Below are 15146 nucleotides of genomic sequence, written 5' to 3' on the forward strand. Positions count from 1 at the left end.
GGGGGGGGGGGGGGGGGGGGGCGGTAACATCTTTGCATGAGACAGGGTGGGAGGAGGCAGAGTCCTGACAACAGTAGGAGCAGGTAGGTGTAGAGTAGATTGACACAAAATGCTGGAATAGTGTCTATCAGCAGGACAGTCAGCATCTCTGGAGAGAAGGAATGGATGACCTTTCGCGTTGAGACCCTTCTTCCAGACTGATGTCAGGTGAGTGGGCGGTACAGAGATAAAATGTAGTCGGAGACAGTAACACTGGTAGGAGAACTGAGAAGGGGGAGGGGTTGGAGAGAGAGGGAAAGCAAGGGCTACTTGATGTTAGAGAAGTCATTGTTCATACTGCTGGGGTGTAAGCCACCCTAGCGAAATATGAGATGCCGTTTCTCCAATTTGTGCTGGGCCTCACTCTGGCAATGGAGGAGACCCAGGACAGAAAGGTCAGTGTGGGAATGGGAAGGTGGATACAGTAGATGAGGTTGGAGGAGTTGCAAGTGAACCTCTGCCTCACCTGAAAAGACTGTCGGGGTTGTTGGAGTCGAGGGGGCAAGTATAGGGACAGGTGTTGCATCTCCTGCGGTTGTGTCGTGGTTACCGGTGTTCAAAATGAAGCAGATGACACGGAGAATTCTTCAAGAAGTTAAAAGCCTTTATTTGCAAACAATGGCTGGAACAATCAGGATGTCAACCATCTGACTGCCCACTTAGTACATCGGGCAGTCTATGTTTATAGGATTATTCCAAACCTTATCTTCTTTACATTACCTCATACCCAGGCTCCTTTCTTCAGTCATTCATTTCTTTGCAGTCACCCGTCTGTCCCGCCACCATTAAATCCTATTCAGTAATATATCCTTATCTCAATGCTCACATCCCTTCTTACTTCGCCTCCCTTATTTCCTGCTAGTGCATCCCTCACATCCATTCATCACCCCAAGGCCTATGTCTTTCCTTATCTGCCACCATTAAACCCCACTCATTGATGAATGTCTGTATCTCTTCACATTTTGCCACCCTTATCTTCTATTCTGGTTCATCCATCATTCCAACTCATATGTTTCTCCTTCTCGCTCCCTCATTAATTATCCGCCTGAGCAGCAGTTACAGACACGTGTCAAGGGTAAGGAATGTCTAGAGCGCCTTAATTAGTTACAAAGAGGCGCCTAATGCCTAAGTAGTTACAAACCTTAAATAACAATGTCTAATGTATAAAGTAATATCGTAACAATGTCTAATGTATAAAATAATATCGTAACAATGTCTAATGTATAAAATAATATCGTATTATGTCTAATGTATAAAATAATATCGTATTATGTCTAATGTATAAAATAATATCGTATTATCTCCCATAGTTGCAGGGTAAAATACCCAGGGAGGGGGTGGTTTGGGTGGGAAGGGACGAGTTGACCATGGTGTTGCAGAGGGAATGGTCTCTGCGGAAAGCGAAAATGGAGGGAGATGGGAAGATGTGGCCAATGGTGTTATCCAGCATTTTGTGTCTATCTTTGGTTTAAACCAGTTCCTTTGTACACAATTGATAGGTGGATACTGGTGAGGGGCGGATGGTTGGACAGGCGAATGGTTGGATGAAGGCCCGAGATGAAAAACAAAAGGTGTGATATAAGGATAGAAGAGGTACAAATTGTTATGCCTACGGGTGGAATATCGGTGGAAGGTGAGGAATGGGGTGTGAGTCCATGTGGGATATAGGGACGAGCGGGGAGGGGGGTGAAAAAGTAGGAGGGGTGGTGTTTGGGGTTGTTTATAGGTCAATAACCTACAATTGGAGAGGTGTAGGAAAATACCTGCAGATGCTAGTACAAATCAAAGGTATCACAAAATGCTGGAGTAACTCAGTAGCTCAGGCAGCATCTAGGAGAGAGGGAATGGGTGACGTTTCGGGGCGAGACCCTTCTTCAGACTGAATCAGTCTGAAGAAGGGTCTCGACCAGAAACGTCACCCATTCCCTCTCTCCTAGATGCTGCCTGAGCTACTGAGTTACTCCAGCATTTTGTGATACCTACAATTGGAGAATTCAATGTTCATACCATTAGGTGGTAAGCTACCCAATGAGGTGCTGTTCGTGCAGTTTGCTTGTGGCTGCACTCTGGCAATGCAACTGGCCCAAGATAGAATGGTCTTTATGGGAAGGGGAGTTACAAAGGCCAGAGGCTGGGAGATCCAGCAGGTCATGACGGACCAAGCGCAAGCATTTGGCGAAAGGTCATTGAGACTATGCTTGGGCTCGCTGAAGTAAAGGAGGCCACATCGGGTGCACCAATATACAGTACATTATGTTAGCAGAGGTGCATGCGAACCTCTCCCTCACCTGGAAAGACTACTGGGGTCCATGGATGGATGTGAGGGAGGAGTTATGGGGACAGCTGTTTTAACTCCAGGAATTGTAGTGAAAGTAGCTATGGACGGAGTGGTTTGGGTGGGTTAGGATGAGTGAACCAAGGAGTTACTGAAGAAGGGTCTTGACCCGAAACGTCTCCCATTCCTTCTCTCCAGAGATGCTGCTTGTCCCACTGAGATACTCCTGCTTTTTGTGTCTATCTTCGAGTTACAGAGGGAGCGGTCTGTGCAGATGGCAGAAAGTGGTGGGGATGGAAAGCTGTGCCTGGTGGTGGGGTCACGTTGAAGGTGATGCAAATGTCGGAGAATGATGTGGAGGATGCGGAGGCTCGTGGGGTGAATAGGTGAGGATTGGGGGAGTTCTATCATTGTTCCTTCTGTGGGGTTGTGGAAATGAGACCAGAAGTACAGGAAACAGAGGATATGATGGTGAGGGATACAGCTGTGGCAGTGGGGAGGAGAAAACCATGTTTACCAAAGAAAGAGAGGATCTCAGATGTCCAAGAATGGAAAGCCTCATTTTGGGAGCGACTGTGGTGGAGACAGAGAAATTGAAGTGGGCGGGGGGGGGGGGGGGGGGGGGGGGGGGGGGGGCGGTAACATCTTTGCATGAGACAGGGTGGGAGGAGGCAGAGTCCTGACAACAGTAGGAGCAGGTAGGTGTAGAGTAGATTGACACAAAATGCTGGAATAGTGTCTATCAGCAGGACAGTCAGCATCTCTGGAGAGAAGGAATGGATGACCTTTCGCGTTGAGACCCTTCTTCCAGACTGATGTCAGGTGAGTGGGCGGTACAGAGATAAAATGTAGTCGGAGACAGTAACACTGGTAGGAGAACTGAGAAGGGGGAGGGGTTGGAGAGAGAGGGAAAGCAAGGGCTACTTGATGTTAGAGAAGTCATTGTTCATACTGCTGGGGTGTAAGCCACCCTAGCGAAATATGAGATGCCGTTTCTCCAATTTGTGCTGGGCCTCACTCTGGCAATGGAGGAGACCCAGGACAGAAAGGTCAGTGTGGGAATGGGAAGGTGGATACAGTAGATGAGGTTGGAGGAGTTGCAAGTGAACCTCTGCCTCACCTGAAAAGACTGTCGGGGTTGTTGGAGTCGAGGGGGCAAGTATAGGGACAGGTGTTGCATCTCCTGCGGTTGTGTCGTGGTTACCGGTGTTCAAAATGAAGCAGATGACACGGAGAATTCTTCAAGAAGTTAAAAGCCTTTATTTGCAAACAATGGCTGGAACAATCAGGATGTCAACCATCTGACTGCCCACTTAGTACATCGGGCAGTCTATGTTTATAGGATTATTCCAAACCTTATCTTCTTTACATTACCTCATACCCAGGCTCCTTTCTTCAGTCATTCATTTCTTTGCAGTCACCCGTCTGTCCCGCCACCATTAAATCCTATTCAGTAATATATCCTTATCTCAATGCTCACATCCCTTCTTACTTCGCCTCCCTTATTTCCTGCTAGTGCATCCCTCACATCCATTCATCACCCCAAGGCCTATGTCTTTCCTTATCTGCCACCATTAAACCCCACTCATTGATGAATGTCTGTATCTCTTCACATTTTGCCACCCTTATCTTCTATTCTGGTTCATCCATCATTCCAACTCATATGTTTCTCCTTCTCGCTCCCTCATTAATTATCCGCCTGAGCAGCAGTTACAGACACGTGTCAAGGGTAAGGAATGTCTAGAGCGCCTTAATTAGTTACAAAGAGGCGCCTAATGCCTAAGTAGTTACAAACCTTAAATAACAATGTCTAATGTATAAAGTAATATCGTAACAATGTCTAATGTATAAAATAATATCGTAACAATGTCTAATGTATAAAATAATATCGTATTATGTCTAATGTATAAAATAATATCGTATTATGTCTAATGTATAAAATAATATCGTATTATCTCCCATAGTTGCAGGGTAAAATACCCAGGGAGGGGGTGGTTTGGGTGGGAAGGGACGAGTTGACCATGGTGTTGCAGAGGGAATGGTCTCTGCGGAAAGCGAAAATGGAGGGAGATGGGAAGATGTGGCCAATGGTGTTATCCCATTGGAGGTGGCGAAAATGTCGGAGGATGTCATACAGTAGATATTCTATCCCCTGTGATGGAGATACAGAGATCAGGTAAGGTGAGTGAGGTGTCAGAGATAGTACATCAATTTGAGGACAAGGTGGAATTGGTCATGAAGTTAATGAAATCAACAAGTTCTGCACAGATGCAGGAGACAGCTACGATGCAGTCATCAATGTAGTGGAGAACAATTTGGGGGATGATGCCAATGTATGTTTGGAGCAAGGAATGTTGAACATTACCAATAAAAAGGCATTCACAGCTGGGGCCCATGTGAGTCCCCATAGCTACACCTTTCAGCTGAAAGTGAGGAGTGAGAAAGAGATGATACTTCAGATACACAATGCATTGTGGGTGCTCCAACTGGAGTATGTTCTTTAAAAAGGAAGGGTTGCTCTTGTAAGAAAGAGATGAAGTGAAACTGAATCCAGGGATGAGAGACTGTGAGGAGCCCCAACGTCAGAGAGTTTAACAGTTACTAAGCTGGGAAACTACTAGTATCCCTGAGAACCTGCAACACAGACAACTGGGACTAGTGTAGCTGGGATATTGTCGGCCGGAGTGGGCAAGTTGGGCTGAAGGGCATGTTTCCACACTGAATCACTCTATGACAGGAAAACCTGCCCTGGGAACTGTGGATTGGGCCAACCGTCTGTTCTGTGAGTGTGTAGATGTTGGGAGTTGACTAGAGGCATCCAAATAGTTAATGGGTTTTAGAAGAACAAATATGCAAGGACATTGCAAGACTAATCGGGTTGCCATGCTAGGGGATTTTAACTTTCCCGATGTAGACAGACTATCATAGTGCCAAGGGCTTTGACGGAGTGGAATAAGTCAGATGTGTTCTGAATGGTTTCTTCTGGCAATATGTAGAGGCCCCTACAAGTGAGAGGGCAAAGATGAATCTACTCTTCAGAAATTGGGAACAGCAAGTGACTGAAGTGTCAGTCGGGGAGCCTTTTGGGATTAGTGACACCAGTTTTATTAGCTTTGAAATGGTTATGGATAAAGACTGTGTGCCCACAAGTTAACATTCTGGATTGGGCCAAGGCCTACAATGATGGTATTAGACAGGAACTTGCTAACATTGATTGAGGTAGGTTTGAGGTAACATTGATTGAGGTAGGCCAAAGAATGTCTGGAATGTGGGATGCATTTATAAATGTGAAGTCAAGAGTTCAGAGCATGCATGTTCCTGTTCGGGTGAAGGGCAAGGCAGGTTGCAATAAGGACGCTTGGATTGCAAGAAAAATGAAGACTCTTATCAGGGAAAAGGAGGTGGCATTGGACAGGTGTAGGCACCTGTGATCAAGTGTATCCCTGAAGGAGTTTTTGGATGTAAGGAGCATACTTACGAAATTAGGAGGGCAAAAAGAGGGCAGAATATATTATGGAAAATCCTGAGATTTTAAATATGCATAAGAGAAAGGGGGTTACTACACAGAGAATATGGTCCCTCAGAAACCAAAGTTCTTTAATTTCTCTGTGGGGCCGCAGGAGATGGGCAACGTCCTCAATGAGTATTTCTCCTCCGTTTTTACCAAGGATGAAGACGTGAATCCTGTGGAACTTGGAACAAGTAATAGTGATGTCTTAAGGTCACTCCATATTATGGTCACGGTCAGGCTGGAAGTCCTAATGCATATGAAGGTACATAAATTGCCTGGGCCCGATCAGATATATCCAACTTACAGAAGAACCTGTGGCAGCCCTGGCTGATATATATCAATCATCATTAGACATGGGTGAGGTGCATGAAGGTGGCTAATGTTCTGCCTCTGTTTAAGAAGGGCTGCAAGGAGAAGCCCTGAAAACTATAGACCAGTGAGCCAAACATCTGTGGTAGGCTCGCTACTGGAATGGATTCTGGCAGATAAGATATACTGTATATGCATTTACACTGATTGATCAAGGATAGTCAGCATAGTTTTGTACTTGGAAGATCATGTCTTATGAATCTGAGTTTTTTGAAGAAGTGATCAAAAAGGGCAAACAAGGGCAAAATAGATGTTGCCTATGTGTTGCCTACATGGACTCTGCAAGGTATTTGATAAGGTTCAGCCTGGTAAGCTGCTCTGGAAGGTTAAATCGTGTGGGATCCAGGGAGAGGTATCTATTTGGAGACCAAAACTGTAGGCAATAATCCAGGTGTGGTCTCACCAATGCCCTGTACAACTGCAGCAGAACCTCCCTGCTCCTATACATAAATCCCCTCGTTATATATGCCAACAAACCATTCGCTTTCTTCACTGCCTGCTGCACCTGCATGCCTACTTTCAATGACTGGTGTACCACGACACCCAGGTCTCGTTGCATCTCCCCTTCTCCTAATCGGCCACCATTCAGGTAATAGTCTGCTTTCCTGTTCTTGCCACCAAAGTGGATAACCTCACATTTATCCACATTATACTGCGTCTGCCATGCCTTTGCCCACTCACCTAACCTATCCAAGTCACGTTGCAGTCTCCTAGCATCCTCCTCACAGCTAACACTGCCCCCAGCTTCGTGTCATCCGCAAACTTGGAGATGTTGCATTCAATTCCCTCGTCCAAATCATTAATATATATTGTAAATAGCTGGGGTCCCAGCACAGCCTTGCGGTACCCCACTAGTCACTGCCTGCCATTCTGAAAAGGACCCGTTTATTCCTACTCTTTGCTTCCTGTCTGCCAGCCAGTTCTCTATCCACATCAATACTGAACCCACAATACCGTGTGCTTTAAGTTTGCATACTAATCTCTTATGTGGGACCTTGTCGAAAGCCTTCTTGAAGTTCAGATATAACACATCCACTGGTTCTCCCTTATCCACTCTACTAGTTACATCCTCGAAAAATTCTATAAGATTCGTCAGACATGATTTACCTTTCATAAATCCATGCTGACTTTGTCCAATGATTTCACCATTTTCCAAATGTGCTGTTATCCCATCTTTAATAACTGACTCTAGCATTTTCCCCACTACCGATGTTAGACTAACTGGTCTGTAATTCCCCGTTTTCTCTCTCCCTCCCTTTTTGAAAAGTGGGGTTACATTAGCTACACTCCAATCCTCAGGAACTACTCCAGAATCCAAATAGTTTTGAAAAATTATCACTAATGCATCCACTATTTCTGGGGCTACCTCCTTAAGCACTCTGGGATGCAGCCTATCTGGCCCTGGGGATTTATCGGCCTTTAATCCATTCAATTTACCTAACACCACTTCCCGACTAACCTGGATTTCACTCAGTTCCTCCCTCTCATTTGACCCCCGGTCCCCTGCTATTTCCGGCAGATTATTTATGTCTTCCTTAATGAAGACAGAACCAAAGTAGTTATTCAATTGGTCTGCCATGTCCTTGTTCCTCATGATCAATTCACCTGTTTCTGACTGCAAGGGACCTACATTTGTTTTAACTAATCTTTTTCTCTTCACATAACTATAGATTTAATAGGAATCTGAGGCATAACTTCTTCATACAAAGGGTGGTGGGTGCATGGAACGAGCTGTCAGAGGAGATAGTTTGGGCAGGGACTATTGCAATGTTTATGAAACAATTAGACACGTACATGGATCAGAGGGGTTTAGAGGGATACTGGCCAAACACGGACAGGTGGGACGAGTGTAGATGGGACTGATTGGGCGATGTGGCATGTTGGGCCGAAGGGCCTATTTCCACAATGTATGACTCTCTGACTCCAAAGGGAATAACGCTTAGTGCAAGATAGAGTCCAGTGAAATTCGTATAAGGATAGTCCGATGGTGTCCAACGAAATTGATGATCGGTCTGGACTGCTTTATAGTTGAGATGGGATGATTCATTTGCTTGATACCAGCTGAGGGAAAATCCTGTCCCCGAATCTGGAGGTGTGCGTTTTCACATTTCTGTCCCACTTGCCTAATGGGAGGGGGTAGAAGAGGGAGTGATCCGGGTGAGACGCGTGGCGGTGGCCTTGCCGAATACAGATGGAGTCCATGGACGGGAGGGTAATTTACATGATGGTTTGGGCTACACCGACATCTCTCTGCAATTGATCGCGCATTTGGATTGAGCTGCTCCCAACCCTGATTTGTGATGCACCCTGACGAAATGTTTTCTACGATGCCTTTATAGAAGTCGCTGAGCGTAATTAGGGACATGCCGAACTTCCTAAGTCTTCTTAGGAGGCAGAGGCGTTGGTGTGTTTTCTTGGCCATTGCGTCGATATGGTTGGTTCGGAACACGTTGTTGGTGATATTTGCTCCTATGGACATGAAGCTTTCAAACGTCTCTACTTCGGCGCCGTCAACGTATTCAGGGGTATGTGTACCCCCTCGTTTTGTGAAGTCGATCACAATCTCCTTTATCACGCTGACAAGGAAGGAACCTAATGTCTGGGCACTAGATTACGAGCGTCTCAATTTCCTCCATGTATTCCGTCTTCTCGTTTTTCTATATTCGGCCCATTACGGAATGTCGTCTGATTATTTGTAAATTGACTTGGACAAGTATTTGGCTGCACGGTCTTGGGTGCAAACGGTGCTGAAAGGGGCGCTGAAAATACATCTTACAAGCACCAGTGTTGAAAATTATCGTCGAGGATGACTTTCCAAGGTCAGATTAGTGGGACACATCAAGATGAAGTGGAGATTTTTGTGAAAGACAATTAAATTTGGCTGTGGTTATTAACGTAGAAGTGTGGTTGAGGCCCTAGGCAGATTAACCACGATCATAGTTGGGGACGAAATAAAACAGAGGGTCAAATAGTTATAGTCCTACTTTAATGTCCTTACGTTTTGTTCTGGAAGTTACAGCATGTCAGTCTAATTGACGCCGGAGCTATCAGATTTGCAGCACGACTATGATGATATTGATGAAGGTAATACTACTAATATTAACATTAACACTACTTGCACAAACATTATTACCACCATTACTATAACTACTGCTATCACCAGCACTGCTAATACCATTGCTCACAATACCACATCCACTGACATTACTACTATAAATAATCCTACTATTACTACCTGTAATACTACTAATACGACCATTCAGATTTTTACTATATTTAACGCTACGACCACTATCGTGGGTAGACCAGCTTATAAAGAGACGTTGGGTACGCTGTATTTGTTTGCACAGAAATGGAAGGGACTGAGGGAGACGTTATTACATGTTCAAAAAATGAGGATAGTTAGGGTAGAAGATCATAGCCTTTCTCAGACGAAGAATCATAATCTGCTGGAGGAAAAAGAAACTGTTGATGCTGGGACACAGAGCAAAGTTGAACTATTTCTGGGGGGAGGGTCTGCGAATGTCCAGGGAACTAAACGGTTCTTCCAGGTGAGGCAGAGATTCACGTGTGCATCCCCCGAAGTCTATAGTCTTCGCTGCTCCCAATGTCGCCTCAGAGATTGGTGAGGTGAAGCAAGACGATGTGACAATTTTGCAAAGCAATCGTGCTCTTCTCGCAACAAACATCTTGAGCTTCGTATTGCATGTCCTTCAGGCTCTCCTTCCAAGTTCCCCACCGACATTTCTGGTGAATCTCTTGTCACTGCCTAATCGCTAAACGCTAATCGGTTCCATGCGTCCCAATTCACTTGAAGAGCCAACGACCCAGTGCAAGACCAAGTTTCCAATATTAGGCTGTTCACTCGCTGGGTTTATTCCCTCTCCCGGAGTCGACCCAGGCTCCCTCACCCTTTATTCACCTTGACCGTGACTTGCCCTCCCCTCCCCACAATAACTAATGACGTTGAACACACTTCCCCCGCCAACCCCGTACACTTGGCTGTATCTGCTCACGGACGACACCCGAAAGATGTATCTGTCTTTCTTCCGGCTCGGTTTGCCTATCCTCTTCCCTAGACCCTCCATCTACTCTCTCCTATCCATCATCACTCCCTCAAACGCATTAACATCGTCAAACTTTTGAACTGCCGCATTCAGTCACTTCGTCTCACCCGACGGGCGAAGTGTTCTCGTTGTGAGGCCCATCGCTCCCGGCTTTTCTATTACTGAAGCCTGACTTTGATCTATCTTTCCCGAATCTATGAAGGCGCTTTGCCTGAAAGTTTAACATCTCCTCTGAGGCCCCGCCTGCAATCAATAACAAACTACACGGCGAAGCGTGAAACCCGGATATGTTCTGAGTGCGTTTGCTAGCGTATTCGCTGCATAATCTTTTTTTTTCTGAATCCGAGCTTTACGTCTCATTATGAGGAGTGGACAGACGAGGATGAAACTGCTGCTTATTTTACTCGGTGCCTTAGCCGTGTCGCAGACCTCCATTGCCGTTGAGGAATTGAGAGGAAGATTGAGGTTTGGTCAGTTAACTTTACAGTAATCCCTATACCGACGTTTCACAGCAAATGTGTAGATTAACAATACTGTACGGTGATATAATTGAATAGAGTCGTACGCTTCCTTTCTAACAAGACAGACCCCGCGGCCTAAATTCTTCCGCGTATATCATAGAGCACACAACAGTACAGCACACGAACCACCCATTTGCCCCACTATGTTTGTGCCGAACATGATGCATAGTTAAGCTGAACTCAGCGACCTGAACATTATTTATATCCCTCTATTCCCGCCACATCAGTGTGCCAACCTATAAACCTCTGAAACGCCACATTCGTATGTGCATCCACCACGACTGCTGGCAATGTGTTGCGAGCCCACGCCACTCGCTGTTTGAGAAACATGTCCCACACATGTCCTTTGAACTTTGCCCCTCCCACCTTATAATTATTCCTCTAGTTTTGGACATTTCAACCCTGGGGAAAAAGGTTATGACCTTCTGCTCTATCTATGCATGTCATTTCTTATATACGTCTGCTAGGTCTCCCCTTCACCACCGACGTGCAAGAGAAAAACATCCAATTTCATCGAACCTCTCCCTGATGGTGAAAGCCTCTAATCCAGGCGTCCTTACCCTCTCTAAAACCTCCACATGTTTCATGTAATGGTACGACTAGAACTGCATATAATACACCAAATTCGACCTTTTGAGTTGTTTCGATAGAGCAGAAGGTCATAACCTTCCTAACTCTGATATTCAATGCCCCTCGCAGTTAAGGTTTAGTACCACACGTCTTCTTTACTACTCTCTCTAATTGTGCTGCCACCTTTCGTGAGTTATGAGCTTAGGTTCCAAGATCCCTCTGCATGCTAAAGTTATTAACCGTATGCTCTCTTCACACATTCAACCACCCAGAGTGAAACACATCAAACTTGCTTGGGTTAAACACATTCTGTAATTTCTGCAGCTACCTTCTCGTAAATGTAGATGTATTGGTGAGTAGGTGTCAAAATATGCGGCGGGACATAAACATGCATATACCCACGCACACACATACTCAAATACGCACAAAGGAACACACCCCCCCCCCCTCCACCCCCCCCCCCCCCCCCCACACACACACACATGTTTATATTCATAACGTCATAGTGAATTCCGTACACTTTAATTTTAATTTTAACTAGCACAAGTGTGCCCGTTGGGCCCGTCCTCGTAGGGTTTCCATTGTAACCGGGAGGGGAGTGGGGGGGAGGGAAGGGGGAGGGAGGGAGGAAGGGAGGGGGAGGGAGGGGGGGAGGGGGAGGGGAGGGAGGGGGGAGGGAGGAGGGGAGGGAAGGGGGGAGGGAGGGGAGGGGAGGGGGGAGGGAGAGAGGATGGAGGGGGGTAGGGAGGGGGGAAAGGGGGAGGGAGGAGGACCTCCCCTATTCCCAGTACCCCGCTTTCCCCGTTGGGCCCGTCCTCGTAGGGTTTCCATTGTTAACGGGAGGAGGGGAGGGAGGGAAGGGGGAGGGAGGGAGGAGGGAGGTGTGGAGGGAGGAGGGGAGGGGGAGGGGAGGGTTGGAGAGGGGAAGGGGGGGAGGGAGAGGGGAGGGACGGGGGTAGGGGGGGAGGGAGGGGGGAGGGAGGGGGAGGGAGGGGAGGGGAGGGATGGGGACCTCCCCTTTTCCCAGTACCCCTCTTTCCCCGTTGTGCCCGTCCTCGTAGGGTTTCCATTGTAACCGGGAGGGGAGTGGGGGGGAGGGAAGGGAGGAGGGAGGGGGGAGGGGAGGGGGAGGGAGTGGGGGAGGGGAGGGGGGAGGGAGAGTGGAGGGAGGGGTTATGGGGAGGGGGGAAGGGGGGAGGGAGGGGGACCACCCGTTCTCCCAGTACCCCTCTTTCCCCGTTGGGCCCGTCCTCGTAGGGTTTCCATTGTAACCGGAAGGCGGGGAGGGAGGGGGGAGGGAGGGAGGAGGGAGGTGTGGAGGGAGGAGGGGAGGGAAGGGGGGAGGGGAGGGGGGAAGGGGAGGGGGAAGAGGGGGAGGTGGAGGGAGAGGGGAGGGAGGGGGGAAGGGAGGAAGGAGGGGGACCTCCCCTTTTCCCAGTACCCCTCTTTCCCCGTTGGGCCCGTCCTCGTAGGGTTTCCATTGTAACCGGGAGGTGGGGAGGGAGGGGGGAGGGATGGAGGAGGGGAGGGGGATGGAGGGGGGGAGGGGAGGGGGGAAGGGGGGGGAGGGGAAGGGGGGGAGGTGGAGGGAGGGGGAGGGAGGGGGAAGGGGGGAGGGAGGGGGACCTCTCCTTTTCCCAGTACCCCTCTTTCCCCGTTGGGCCCGTCCCCGAGGGGTGAGGGAGGTGGGGAGGGAGTTGGGGAGGAGGGAGTGGGGATGGAGGTGGGAAGGAGTGGGGAGGAAGGGGTTGAGGGGGGAAGGGGTACCTCCCCTTTCTTTTTTCGTAACACTTGCCCCGGTGGCCCACGAGCATAGGGGCCCCATGCTGATCTGTGTATGTTAAGTGACTTGCAATTAAAAACACAACTTTAAAAAACAACCATTTGCTTTTCGCAACAATGTAGCACAAGCATTGTGACGTCACAAGCTGAAGACCTTGGAAAAAAAAAGGTTAAAAATTAAAAAATGTAAATTTGTAAAGAGCAGACACCCAATAGCAGCTGCTTGGCACAGGGGCATTGTGACATCACAATGAAGATTAATCCGCACCGCAGCGCCCCCCTTCTGTCAAAACTTCGATAAATCAGGGGGGGCAGCGCTTTAAAACCTCTGTAACTTAAAAAATATATGACCAAATTAAATGAAAATATCGCGGCCGGTCAGACGGGAGGTTGGTGATCAAGGCGGTTCAAAAACCGTGACGCGACAGTTTACAGTTTTGCCGCAATCACTGATATATACACAAACCCAGGATACAAACATATTTATAAACAAGAAGTGAGTTTTAATAGTATATAGATAGATAGATAGAAGATGAGGGACATTATCAAAGGCCTTATTAAAATCCATACCTTCATCAATCTCCTTTGCCGCCTCCTCAGAAAACCCAACCAGTTTATTAGGCATGACCTGCCACGTACAAAGTCGTTTGCCATGTCTGCAGAATCCATAAAGCTTACGCAAATCCCCTCCTACCTGTGACCCGAAGACGTTAATTCCGAAGCACCGCCAGACCACTGCGCGATTTGAATATTCTTCATACAATGGAGATTCTTCCTTGGAAATAGCAATTGTCCCGCATCAAAGTAAAATGCAATACCTGGATGTAGAAGAATAATTCCAAGCAGGGTGAATTTCGACAACGTGACACAGAATCGGGGAGATGGATGGACCATGCTTCTTTCTTCTTATGGCATCATCACTTTTTCTGTATGCCACCCAGAGTTATTGACTAAAATATCTTGCTCTATGTGTTTCAGATAATCTAAATATATGTCGCAGCATCGGAGGTTACTGCGAGTTGAACCAATGCAGACGAGGCGAGGAGTCGTATCTAGATCTGTGTTTTTTCGGTCAGAGATGCTGCAAGAGAGAATACTGGAATTCAAAACGTGCGAGTCACTTCAAGCTGTTGAACGGGCGCTCTCTGTCTTGGAACATCAGTGTGTCTGACGAATCCTCTGATTCCAAATAATGTTCTGGTCTGTTGCCCGAATCGTGCGAATAAAATATCAAAGCATCGTTTCGTCTTCTCGCTTCTGTTCTCCCGATTCGTTGCGGTAAATTGGGATCGGGTAAAATGGCGGGCCATTGTTTCTTTCTTACCTGTCAATCACGGGTTGGACCCTCCGAGCAGGGAATATTTGGTTATGTAGCACGTGGACTGAGATCACCTCTCTCTGACAGGTATATAATCGCAGCGTAAACGACTGTTGCTATTTAGCATTGGGATGACTGCTTGGACGTCCGTTTATGTCGTGTTCGTGCGTGTGTGTGTTGTGTGCGTGTCTGTATTTGTGAACGTGTGCGAGTGGGTGGGCGCGTACGCATGTGTGTGTGTGTGTGTGTGTTTGTGTATCGTCCTTACTCTATTACCCCTCTTGGGTCTTATTCTTTAAAACACAAACATACTCACAAACAAGTGTGTACAATTGAATCTGCGATCTTCTGGAAAAATCTACGCGTATCCGTTCGGCGTCCGAACGGTCATCGCAAGTCATGGGCGCTTGGCAGCTGGTCGCTTACACATACGCACATAAAGATATACTACTCTTTCTACCTCTTCAGCGAACCGGTGTGTTATTTAATAATAAAGGACAGACAGGGGGTCAGGGTGCATGGGGTAGCTCTACTGCCGGTAAGGAATAGAAGTCAGCCCTAAGTAAGAGATGTCATAGCATCAGAATATGGAGAATCCATGTGGGCCGAGGTAGGAAACTGAAATGTTAAAAAGACACTGGTGGGACTTTTATACAGACCTCCGAACAGTAGCCAAGATGTAACGTGCACATTA

At 47.3% G+C, this 15146-nt stretch overlaps 1 long non-coding RNA gene across 2 annotated transcripts; it reads left to right on the forward strand.

Moving 5' to 3' along the window:
• The first annotated feature begins 1536 nt into the window (after nt 1–1536).
• On the forward strand, nt 1537–14359 carry LOC144609488 (uncharacterized). Of its 2 annotated transcripts, none has more exons than XR_013549328.1 (5): nt 1537–1610; nt 5983–6087; nt 9208–9278; nt 10609–10731; nt 14113–14359. It is a non-coding gene; the product is annotated as an uncharacterized LOC144609488 (long non-coding RNA). The 2 variants fall into 2 exon arrangements; XR_013549329.1 differs by having other exon boundaries at nt 9214–9278.
• The last annotated feature ends 787 nt before the right edge of the window (nt 14360–15146 follow it).

The sequence above is a fragment of the Rhinoraja longicauda genome, chromosome 34, assembly GCF_053455715.1.
Source record: "Rhinoraja longicauda isolate Sanriku21f chromosome 34, sRhiLon1.1, whole genome shotgun sequence".
Taxonomy (NCBI): domain Eukaryota; kingdom Metazoa; phylum Chordata; class Chondrichthyes; order Rajiformes; family Arhynchobatidae; genus Rhinoraja; species Rhinoraja longicauda.